This window comes from Apostichopus japonicus, chromosome 8, assembly GCF_037975245.1.
Source record: "Apostichopus japonicus isolate 1M-3 chromosome 8, ASM3797524v1, whole genome shotgun sequence".
Lineage (NCBI taxonomy): Eukaryota > Metazoa > Echinodermata > Holothuroidea > Aspidochirotida > Stichopodidae > Apostichopus > Apostichopus japonicus.
In genome coordinates this window covers 29,194,348-29,207,120 of record NC_092568.1, presented here as the reverse complement: position 1 = coordinate 29,207,120, position 12,773 = coordinate 29,194,348, and the positions used below count along the sequence as shown (strand labels likewise).

General features: G+C 38.5%; 4 non-coding genes across 4 annotated transcripts; all 4 read left to right on the top strand.

The window, feature by feature from the left end:
* The first annotated feature begins 3,569 nt into the window (after window positions 1-3,569).
* Window positions 3,570-3,642, top strand: Trnav-aac (transfer RNA valine (anticodon AAC)). The gene has a single exon. It is a non-coding gene; the product is annotated as a tRNA-Val (tRNA).
* A 2,405-nt stretch (window positions 3,643-6,047) lies between these two features.
* Window positions 6,048-6,120, top strand: Trnav-uac (transfer RNA valine (anticodon UAC)). The gene has a single exon. It is a non-coding gene; the product is annotated as a tRNA-Val (tRNA).
* Window positions 6,121-10,309: 4,189 nt separating this feature from the next.
* Trnav-uac (transfer RNA valine (anticodon UAC)) lies at window positions 10,310-10,382 on the top strand. Its single transcript has one exon. It is a non-coding gene; the product is annotated as a tRNA-Val (tRNA).
* A 618-nt stretch (window positions 10,383-11,000) lies between these two features.
* On the top strand, window positions 11,001-11,073 carry Trnav-uac (transfer RNA valine (anticodon UAC)). The gene has a single exon. It is a non-coding gene; the product is annotated as a tRNA-Val (tRNA).
* The last annotated feature ends 1,700 nt before the right edge of the window (window positions 11,074-12,773 follow it).

Here is a 12,773-nt window from a genome sequence, read left to right as displayed (position 1 = left end):
AAGCTCTTTATAGTAACATAAGTCACCGCTAGTTTCATCAGTGTCATTCAAGGTACTATAGCAGTAGCTTTCTCATGCATTATATCTGCAGGAGATACCTCTATTACAAGTCACAACCAAGTACAAAAAACACACACGGACACTTATACACTAACCCACAACGTGGCTGTAAATGGGGGGAAACGGGGTTGCGGGGTGGTGGGGGGTGGGGTTACTACAAGATATGCGGAAACAACAAACTTGCAAAGTAAGAAAATATGGTCTCGCGCAATGCTTTGAAATGACAACGTACTTTTAACTATAGAGCTATATATATTTCTTTCATGGATTTGGAGTATTTGTTTTCTACTTATAGTTCAGAAAGTACATTGATTGCCTTCCAATTTATAAATGAAGAGCAAAGGCGTCACACTGAGAGATGATTAATTTCAACAACAACATGAACAAATGAATTGAATGGTGATCATGGTCTTAGTTCACGAACCATAATGAGCAGAAAGGAAGAGAGAAAAATAGCAGAAAGGAACATATGGACACAAGGGCGTAGGAACCGGGGGGCTGGGGGGGCGCCAGCCCCCTCCCCAGTGAAAAATGTGGAGGGGCGGAAGTATCATTCCGCCCCCCCCCCGCTCCGCAAGTCAGAAAACCCCTTTTTCATTTCCAAATGAGAAAAAAAATCTCATTTGGAGAACCAAATTGCATCTAAGGCCAGGTGAAAATACAAAATTAAGTTTACAAAATGGAGTGGGTGTTGAAGTGTGCTATATTGCACCAAATTGCATCTGAGGCCACCTGGAAATGCAAGAAAAACACCCCCACCCCTTAGACCCCTCCCCCAGGCCGGCCATCAGTCTTCAGCCCCCCACTCAAAAGTACCTTCCTACGCCACTGTATGGACATACTGACAAAGGAACATATTGACAAAAGGAAGGTATGGTATTTTCTCCCTTTAAACTATTGCATCTCAATCAGAAGTCTGGGAGGACGGCTATTTATAGCTAGAGTAAGCGTCAAATCTCCGATTCTACGCTCAACTCTGAATTCATAGACGTTGCCTCGTATCAGCCATGTCAACAATCGAAATGCTAAGCTTGCAGTGGCCCGCGCAAGTCCTGTTCCAGGCATTTTCAACACGGGTTACCATAAGTTGTTACTAATGAACTTATATACAGTTATTTTGATTGCTAATGTAAATATATTGAAGGAAAACACCGTAAAAAGGTGTACAATTGGTGACATTATTCACATCACAAATAATATTACTAGTTGTTAGGCAAAATATTAGACTACTTTATGAATAGTCGTGTATATTTTGGAGAAAGATATTTGTAAAATAAGTAGTTTGAACAATTTGTTTTGTTTTTTTACATTGATTACGTTATACATAAGCCTATATTGTACACGCGAACGCAATAGTGCAAAGGCCTATACAGCTCCACATGTAAATATTTAATAATTAATAAGTCGAAGTCCATTTCAGTTGTGGGGTGGTAGAAACTTTGTGAAAAAAAGGTTACCGTTAACCTTCACGGTTCACTTATGTTAAACTTTTTCATAGAGAGGCACAACACAGTTTAGCTAATATTATACGCTCGAAAATGATACTTTCTAAGAAAAGTCACGGACACGAAACACCAAACAACGTGATCCACTTTTAACCCCTTGTAGCACCCTTCCACCGAGACAGTAACCGTACATGATGATAATGACGATGTGACGTCATGCCGCATCACGTGTCCATAGGTATGGGAATAGATATTACAAGTACATGAACAGTTAAATGAATACGATTGAGAATTCATTATCTCAGTTATAGGCTTAATTGTAAGAGTATTTCCAAAATAAAAATTGCATTTCCAGGACTTAATACGGTAAATAATGCATTGCCTTCTCACATATCGTTCACAAATGGATATTTGCTAACAAAAGTTGGGAGTGACTTCGGAACAAGCCAGGCGATGCATATGCATGAGCCTAATTATGCTGATAATAAAAAACAGAACAGCCCAATAGCGATAGGTGTAATATATTTGGTCTCAATGTATTACAGCATAGTATTCATAAATAGTTTCTGGCTCATCATTTCGTGCCGCTTCTCGGCCTTTTGGCTAAAATTATGTGTAGTGTTACACAATACGTAGCAGAGCGCCTACCATCTTTTATTATATTAATAAACTATACATATGAGCTTACCTTCCAGATTAGATATTTTACGTTGCTTTTTTATAATGACATACATGCTGAATGGCATACATGTCGGCCTTTTGGCTAAGATCATATGTATTATCTGTTCCCATTCGAGGGGAATCGTGATACACACCTGACCGGCGATGATGTCACACTCTCGATGCAAGGGGACTGGGGTTGAGAGCGGATCAGTCGTTCGGTTGTTTGGTATTTCGTGCCCATGAGATTCTTTCTTAAAAAGTATATAGGAAACCCACTTCTTTGTTTGGTATATACACGTTTTACAGTCTGATAATGATTGTGTGTATGTGTGTGGTGCCTATTGTGTAAAGTAACGTTCAAATGTACTTCTCTATTTTATTTCCACTATGTAAATGCTGTATGTATATACATATTGTATAAGTTTGCATATTTATTATTGTTTTGTACAATGAAATTGTTGAATAAACTGGAACTATCTGGAAATATTTCAATTCGACATTCACAATGCTTCCTTAAAAAAAATGGAATCATTCATTACGTTTTGATGGAAGTATATTTTAATACTTTCTCATGCCTAATTTTAATTTATAATTTTTCCCTGTAATTTGTAGTGTGGTGTTTTTTCCTGCTATCCTAAGGACTTCGAAAAAAATATGTCTTTCAACATATATTTAACTGCAAATTAGTGTATTGCTAAAAGCAAGTACAAGGAATCCCATCATGTTATCTGTGCAAAGCTGGGAAGGAGAAAACTTGAACAATGTTTTTAAGAAGTGAAAGTTTTAGTTTTTATTTTACGAGTAAAAGTCTTCATGGATATATCATGCTTTATTTTCTAGCTCTATATTTCTCTAAAAGTGAATACTTTATTTTCAATACAAAAACAGCAACAACAAACAAAAGCGAACCTCTTAAGAGTATACCTTTTAAAGGAAAACGTTAAAAATGACTGTTGCGTTTAGTTTCATCCAAATCTAAATTGATAAGACTCTGCGACGCTTGAAGAAAAGCAAATGGACCAAAAATAAGGACGAATTCATGTTTCGATCTTGGAAGGGTTAAGTTTCCTTTTCTCCTTCAATAGTAAAGGCTTGAAAAGAGATCGACTTGTTTACTCACTTTAAAATGTTGAGGCAAATGTCAGGAAATGACGAGCACATCAGTTGAAGAAGCATATATACACGTTTTAGTTTGCCGCCTAGTGGTGACGAAAACCTTATCACACTTAAAATAGATGGGCTATATGTTATCTAGTCCACTAAGACAATAAGTATCTTAACACATGTTACGTTTCTCACAAATAGTTTCCTAAAGAGTATACCGTATGTTGTAATACCAGATGGAACTTTGTACTAAAGTCACTTCAAATTTAGAGAGTTTTGTACAATCGTTCGGTAGAAGATTCCGTGGTGTAGCGGTTATCACATTCGCCTAACACGCGAAAGGTCCCCGGTTCGATCCCGGGCGGAATCAGTCTTTTTATTTGAAGACAAGTTGGGGAATCGTTTGCGAGTAATATTCTTATGTGGCATTATAGTCGATCATGATAATTATAGAACTGTATTCTAACCATCTGTTTTCACCTATTATCTAAGACTAAGTTGATCCCTAAAACTTCGTACCTGTTATCCATATCTTTCAAGGTCAAATTAAAGCTAAAACTTACTTATTTCTTTGCATAGGTTATAAATTTCCTTGCACGGGTCATATTATTGCCATGTTACAAACTTGGAAGGTTCCTTACCGACAATTTCTATGCTCTTACGAAATTGGTTCATAACCTTACATTCATGCAGGTTTCTTTGAATTATTTCTGATTTGTCATCAAAGAGTGTGAACACTGTTATCAAACTGATTTATCTACTGCACTGAACCAAGCCGCTATGTGTAGGTAATATGTAAAAGTTATAGATGACCTGTAGATGTTTCGATACTAGCAGGATATTCTGCCGAGGCTAACTGAAAAGGCAACAAATACGATCCGGAGTAGTGTTCTAAGAAATTTAAGAAATCTTAAAGGCACTGAAGGCTCGCCCCAAACCGCGTGCCGCCCTCTGAAAAGTTAACTTTCCGTTGCTTGCAAGTGAAGTTTCTTTTCTTGTCGCTGCAAAATGCAGACAATAATGAACGTGATACCTTGCTATCTTTTATCTAGACCTGAGATGTCCATCGCTGCAATCATACACTGCATGTATTGACTGTACACTAGTGTCTAATTACCGACGGTAGCAAGCTGTGTGTGTATTCACTATTTTCGGGGATCGCGATGGTGGTGTCTAACACTTCTGTTACACCTCATTTGAAGCTAGGTCAGATTACCGGCATCAGACGTTTCTTTGTGCGCAAGTCTTCACTGCCTTTAAGAATACAGCTGTGTTTCTAGTTTGTTTCCGTCAGGGGCGTAGCGAAGGGTTTTTTGTTGGGGGGGTGTGGAGAATTTGATTTGCCGACGGATCTGGAAGTGGTGACTGAAATGGGGGAGGGGTCTAAGGGTAGGGGGTGTCCCCTCCCCTTTTGAAAATTTTTAGTTTTGAAACGTCCTTAGATGCAATCTGGTGTATGTTTTAAGTCAAATTTGATTTGCCGACGGATCTGGAAGTGGTGACTGAAATCGGGGGAGGGGTCTAAGGGGAGGGGGTGTCCCCCTCCCCCTTGGCAAATTTTTAGATTTGAAACGTCCTTAGATGCAATCTGGTGCAAATTTTAAGTCAAATTTCAATTGCCGACGGATCTGGAAGTGGTGACTGAAATGGGGGAGGGGTCTAAGGGTAGGGGGTGTCCCCTCCCCTTTTGAAAATTTTTAGTTTTGAAACGTCCTTAGATGCAATCTGGTGTATATTTTAAGTCAAATTTGATTTGCCGACGGATCTGGAAGTGGTGACTGAAATGGGGGAGGGGTCTAAGGGTAGGGGGTGTCCCCTCCCCTTTTGAAAATTTTTAGTTTTGAAACGTCCTTAGATGCAATCTGGTGCATATTTTAAGTCAAATTTGGCACGGAAGAAGCTCCCGTTCTCCTTTTCTCTATTCAGCTTTCCTTCTTTCTTCCCCTTCCGCTCTCTTCACCTTTTCTCCTTTTGCCGACAGACCCAAAATTTGCCGACAGCGACCAAATTATTGGGGGGGTGTGACACCCCCCACACCCCCCCGCTCGCTACGCCCCTGGTTTCCGTTTCACTTATCCTCTGAATAACTTGTCATCAACAGAAGAACTAAGTTGCATCGGATTTGAATTTCATGTGATGCGGCCGATGCTCTGACGTATATAAAAGGATTCCCCCGTGTAGTGGTTGTCGCCTTTGCCTTGGTTTATCCCAAGTAAATGTAACAGAAGAAAGACCGAAGCCGAATGGCCTAACACGTGAAAATCATTGTTGCGAAGTCATTATATTGATAATTTGATGTATCATGCATTGTTAATAGTTATTTACGGTCACAAGTGAACATTTATAGGCAGTGTTATTGACACTGAGTCTCACAACAAATTATCGGAGGACAAAAGGAAAAGAGAGTCCTTATAGACGTAATCGGGAGAGAAAAGGAAACAGTTTTATGCATGAGTAGACAATCGATTTTTATCTAAGGTAAACAAATTCTTTCTTTCTTCTCTCTATCCCTTGTCTACTAATTCCCTTACATCTATCTCTTTGTGTTCACCATGCTCATTAACCTGTCTGTATTCTGTGCGTGTTTTGTCCCTTCTGTTACTGTTACTTGTCATTTAGAATCTGAAGAAGATCCTGCTAGGATCGAAACGTCATGCCAACTTACTTTTACACATTATATTACACAGGCTCTCTAGTGGATAAGCAGTTTTCTAACAATTTTAATTTATTTGTAAGTAAACAAATACAATATAGTTTCACGTTAATTCGTGAGGTGATTCCGTAGTGTAGCGGTTATCACATTCGCTTTACACGCGAAAGGTCCCCGGTTCGAGCCCGGGCGGAATCAAGATTTTGATTTCCTTTTGCTGCTAGCGGTCACACATGTTCAATATTACTAACTCAAGAAATACCCAAAAAAAATAATTTAAACTTGCTTTTCTGTTTCTGTAAATATTGTTTAGGCTTATATTGTGTATTATAGAAAAATCATTAGAATTTAGCATTATGTAATTCTTAGTACGCGTCACACACACACACACACGTATATAAATGTCTGCAACAAGAAGCGACTTTCTTTCTGTCTGTTTACAATTTTATTGTACAAAGCATTAATAAAAATGTAAATTATACATTCAATATTTACAGTAGGCAAAAAATAGAGGATAAAAACCCTCTTTTGAACGCAAAATATAGTAAATGTCAGTGTTTAAATGATTCCACCAGGGATCGAACCCGGGACCTTTCTCGTGTTAGGCGAATATTACGTTACACCACCGAATATTTTGTTGAGTTATTGTAATATAGTCGAAGTTGAATTTTCAAATTAAAATCCAGACCTTATCTATAGACATCTTCTGATCGGTGAACATCCGGGCATAGACTGGAAAACTTGTAAAATTATGTCATGTAACTTTTATTTAAAACTATATAGTCGTGTACACTGTGGCCAAATGTGTTCCTAAAAGCAAATAGGCCTACATGAATAACAATACCAACCTATACTGTAATAGCATATCGAAGTAACATATAGCCAGTGTTCGACTTATGGCCAAAAAATTGCATAGCAACAAATTTCGACAATTGCTATACAATATTTTTGTTGCATAGCAGTTCCCCAATATTGAATAGCAGTTTTGAAATTACCACAAAACGGACCAAATGTTGGCGATCAATGTATTAACTACAAAATGTTTGTTTATTGTTATTATTTATACTACTGTTGCTACGATAATCGTTTTCAATATCGGCCGATATTTGCAATATCGGCAGCATATCGGTATCGGTAAAATTTTGCCTAATTGCCGATAACAGCAAACCGATATTGAACTTTTCTTGTTAACAGCAGAGCTACCTGTACTTATTTATACTTGCAATGATTTGTTAATCTGCCCAAGACGATCCATTTCTTTAGCGTCAGTTAAACTCAGATTCATTTTCGATTAATATCCATGGAAACCTGACTCTCCGTAACATCTAAAAACACGTCTACGGCGCGCGAATATAACCAATGACCTTCGTGAACCTTGGCCTACACACAGCATTAGTGCAGCATATATACACTGTACTAACCATTCATTTCCTCAAAGGCCTCCGTGAAAACCTTGAACATGATGCATACAGTAACTGCACAGTTCAGCAGTGTTGGAAAACCTTGTTCAATTTTCCGCGAACACACTGCCGATTTCCCGCCGGTGTTCGCCTGCCTAGCACGCGTAACGTGCGAGCATAAAGGCGTGGTGTCCAGGGGCCCGTCTTAGGGCTATGGTGGGGTCATGGGGTAGAACCCCTCGTGGGGATCCTGGGGGCGAAAGCCCCCGAAAATTTTTGTCATTTTTTGCGATGTCTGGCGATGACAAAATTCGCAGTTGAGGATGCAAAATACTGACAACTTTTTTATTTAAATTGTCACGAAACTGATGAAAATTTTAAAATGACAAGTTAAAGTAGCTATATTATGTTATAAAATGAAAAGAGATTTAATCTGTCTTTCAATCTTTAAAAAGTGCAACTTACAAAACTTCCGATATTATGAAACAAACAACGTTCAGCAAAGCCCCGTTTCTAGACTGCCTAACAATGAATAGCGTGCACTATGCGTACATTTTTACAACTGCAGTGTTGAACCCTATACCCAACTGCTGTACCACGGTACATGTGCTGCGAATTTGCCCAGGTACCTTCCCAACAACTGTGAGCTCATCCCCTGTGTAACACCTGTTTGTTAACATTTTTTTGGCACGTTGCCAGGGAACCTTTTAGTTACGTGAGATCCGTAACCGCCGAGGTGGTTAGGCTATTTGCTTTACACTTAACTATGGTAGGATATTTTTTCAGGTTTTTTTTCCGCTATACGGTCAAGTGAATAAGTTGTACATTGAGTATAAACTCAATAAATTAAAACTTCTACATTGTGATCGACAGTTCGTAAGTTAAGGTTTGAGTGTTTGCTCCCAAATCTGACTAGGAATTTGTATCGCACAAATCGGCACAATGTGCGATGCTGATTTGGAAACGTCTCGCAAGTTTGTCGTTTTGGATCGCATTTTGCGATGCGATACCGGAAAAATCGAACACTGCATATAGCACGTATATTCAAACCTTTACTGGCTTCTCTCATTTTTTTATGATATATTGTTCTCTTTTAGGCTTAGGATCTTCAGAAGATGACTTGGAAGTCGTCTTTCTGATATAAACATGGCAATAATATACCGTACTTCGCATCCATATATCTGCACACCAATTAGATAGATATTACCTAACAGTCTGTTAATGGATTTACACATAATAAAAATCGCGTTTGTCTCCCTCTTTAAACTCTCCTTGATATTATATCAGTGTTTATCGGCCTGAGTTCTCAGAGGACGACTTGGAAACAAGCTCAAATGGTAGCACGTGACCGCCGACCTAATGAAGGTGCGCTAAATGTATACTTTTAAATTGTACATATATTGCATGCCAACCGTTTGCTCATCGTACTCATTTCACTGAACATGAATATTATTCGTTTCCCATTTATTTTTCCATTTTACAAACAGTTTCAAATATACAATATATTCAACATTCACAAACAGTTAAAAAAGTTTAAACATATTACATAATGGCGCCATATACACAGTGTTAGAACATTACCGCAACTAGTGGACAATGTTGTCCTGTATCCCGCTTGTATATATTCACGCGTCCCACAAACGTGCTATACACCATATAGGTTATATAGCGTTATATATATGATCTTGATTTGATTAAAACACCAAGTTCATATGATTCCGTCCGGGATCAAGCCAGTGAGGGGGGGGGGGGTTGAGGAGAATGGCAGCCATCCCTTAAGAATAGGAGTATATCAAATGAGTACATCACTACTATAGGGGACGGTGTACAACTGCTTAAAATATCAAGATATGGTCATATCAAAACGATTAGATAGAACAAATGTTTCTAAATGCGAAAACTTCCAAAGGAAAAAAGATGAAGTCTACACGATTCCGCGGTTGAAGCGGTTTTTCACATTCGCCTCACAACGCGATCTGTCCACCGTTTCTACAGGGCGGAAATAATTAGGAAAATTTCTCCGCATATGACGATTACCTGCATGTTTTATGTAATAAATGAATGGTGATAGTCCCAACCCCCAAGGGATATACAAACCTGCACAATATACATCACAAGATAATAATAATAATAATACAAACCTTGCATACCTTTATATATGCACTTATCACAACATGTCTTTAAACGGTGTGTTGTTATCCTTGGTGTTATACAGACAGAATTGAACTGGACATAATTGGATTTGATACGGTGGTAACATCGAATTACGACCAAGGACATGTTATTTTATACAATCATCAAACACGAAAATTGCCCGGTTTCGTTCATCATTAGTGACCTTAGTATTCTACAACGAGAAGAGAATTGTTCAATGGACTAACTTTAACAATCGGTTCCTTTATTATTGCTCTAAGTTGGCATATTCAATCAATTTTATGAACTTATCCACGTTGGCAGGTGCAAATATTCAAGTATATATATATATATATATGCAGTATAACCACGATCCTCCTACCGTGGATTCATATCAAAGAACTGCTTAGCCTATACATGCTGACTATTATGCTTATTTTCCTATACCGGCTTGCCATAGTAAGCTATATTGAATTCACATGAAACATTTATGTCTTACTTAATGGTCATATACAGTCACGAAAGAATCATAAACATTTTTATTTATTTGTATCAGTCGTGCATAATTTTAATTTGAAAGGACAAGTCATATATGCAATAATGAAATTTAATAAAATATGTATATATAAATAAAAGAAATAAAAGTAAATAAACCGTCAGAAATTATCAAGATAAATTATAGCATATAAACTTGAAGATTAATGTTGTGGAGTAAATTGAAACCAGCATTGATCAAATAGTCAATTTTGCAGCCTGTGTTTGTATTCCTATCTGTCTTCTGTTGTAAACATCGCAATAATAACCTCTGCATGTAATTTATAACTCAGAGATAACTGAAAATATTCATATGGTGTGATTCCGTGGTGTAGCGGTTATCACGTTCGTTTTACACGCGAAAGGTCCCCGGTTCGATCCCGGGCGGAATCAAATCCCTTTTTTGTTGTTGACTTTTACTTATCATCACAGTATAGCTTCAGTACTATTATGTTTCTTTCTGCAAGGGTCTCTTGCAACATTTATGTCTCCGTATTGCATACAGTGACGTGAACATTATTTGAAAAGTTCGTGGAGAGGGGGTGGGGTAGGGGTAGGGAAGAGGATAAAAGTATCCGGCTTAAACTAAACTTAATATTAAAAACATATATAATGGAAGAGGCCCGGGGGAATGATAAAGGATTTACAAGGGGTAGGGGTAGTGTGGTCCTGTGGTCATTGAAGCCAACTCTCATGTAGGGATATCTGGGTAGCCCCCCCCCCCCCTCCAACCCCCTAAATGGAAAAATTAGACGTTAAATTCTGAGGCATAGTCAAATTAGGTCTAAAATTATCTCTAAACGTAAGTAAGTAACTGAGTTTTATGCCAGGTCGGAAGGGTGATTACATCTCAGCAGTGGTCTAATTCTTCCGGGGCTGAAAGTAAGAATCCTTCGACATTACCAAAGACTTTACTAAACTATTGTGGAGAAATGTCATATTTAACAAATGCATGTACATCATGTAAATACCATTGTTTAAGGTAAGACAGTGTATGTATATTTATCACAGGATTCCGTAGTGTAGCGGTTATCACGTTCGCTTTACACGCGAAAGGTCCCCGGTTCGAGCCCGGGTGGAATCAAGTTTTTGCTTTCCTGTTGCTGCTAGAGGTAATGAAAGGATTTATACACTATATAGCTGTTCATATTTTGCATTTTTTCCGCGATTTCCGTTCGGGCAGAGTTCTGAATGGTATCCACGTATAATGTGTGTTCTTTTGTTCATGGAAATGCACTTTCAATAGAATATTATCTTCAGAAATGAGCCTAATTTACATTATTTTAATCGAGCCTAATTGTGATAATAATATGTTATACCAGCATGAGTCAAGTGGTATGAAGGCTGATTGCTGTCACCGAGTGTGTTACGTAATAACGATATAGTGTTCATGCGCTTTGATGAAAGTAACTCAAGGTATCTACTTTAAGTGGATCATAACCACACGAGGCTCAAATCAGATATTTCACAGCAACACAAATAACGAAGCGATCGATAAATGTTGCGGATTAAATCACAACTTATCAAAACTAATATGGCAACATATGTTGGGTTTCCCAGGAATCTGCCCATACGCATCGTTATATGGTTATGAAAACTGCTACAATAGCATGTGAAACGCCGTCCTCTAGAGGCATTGCATTAGGAGTAGCGGAGGGGAAGGGGGGGGATGGGGTAATTACAGGCGCGTATCCAGGATTTTCTAACCCGGGGGGCGCGAATTACTATCTAAGCGGAGCGCCACCATCGGTTGGCGCGGAGCGTACACGAAAATTTCTGGTTTTGATACCCCCCAGATCACCGGAAATGACACTTCTCGGGCTTGAAAATGACCAACCAAATGTACACTTTTGCCTGAGAACCAAGTATTTCTCAATTTTTTTCCATCCATAACCTTTTTGAAGATTGTCACCAGTCACACATCATGTTCGACCTGATTGCATGTCCTATGGATGATTGCTTTTGTAGGCGATTCTACGTCACGGCCCACAATATCCGAAAGCCCCACTTTTCAAGGTTTTAAGCCCATTATTTGTTGAGAATTTGAAAATTCACATTTCTCGTGAATAAAAATCACTTGAAAACATACCCATAATGTTGCACAAAATTCAATCTATGGACAACCAATAGGGAAAAACCTCCTTGAACCCCTAATAGACAGGTACAAATTGCACGAGTAGAGGAAAGTATGATGAAGAATGTTGGTGAGGAAATTTTCAAAAATTCCGACACAGTTAATTTATTGGTGTAGAAATATTGCAACCTCTTATTATGGCTATTATAAAACTTGGTTGAAGGAAATGAAAAAAAGCAGATATTTCCGATATCAGGTATATCGAAACCGAACACTACACACATAGGCGTAGGTCCCGTAGGAGGCGGGGCTGCAGCCCCCACCCCCCGCCCCGCAACCAATTTTTTTACCATTTTTTTCGGGCACCTACTGAGAGAAAAATAAATAGCAATGAATAGCTTAAAAATGATCTCCTTGGTAATTAAAATAAAGTTCTAAGATTGGCCGACATTACTACTGTAAAAGAGAGTTTGACATATATGGATCTGCATGGTTTTTCTCCATCTACATAAGACATTTGGTTGTTTACATTAGCATCCGGCGGTATACTGTGCTACTTTCACGGACCGTAAGGTAGACGATGCCATGCAATGTAATGAGCGATGCTTGCTTATATGATATTGGCATCGATATGTTGAACGCGCGCTTCGCGCGCGAAAAATTTTGGCTTTTTTTTGGGGGCAAGTCGTTACAGCCCCAAATCCAATTGG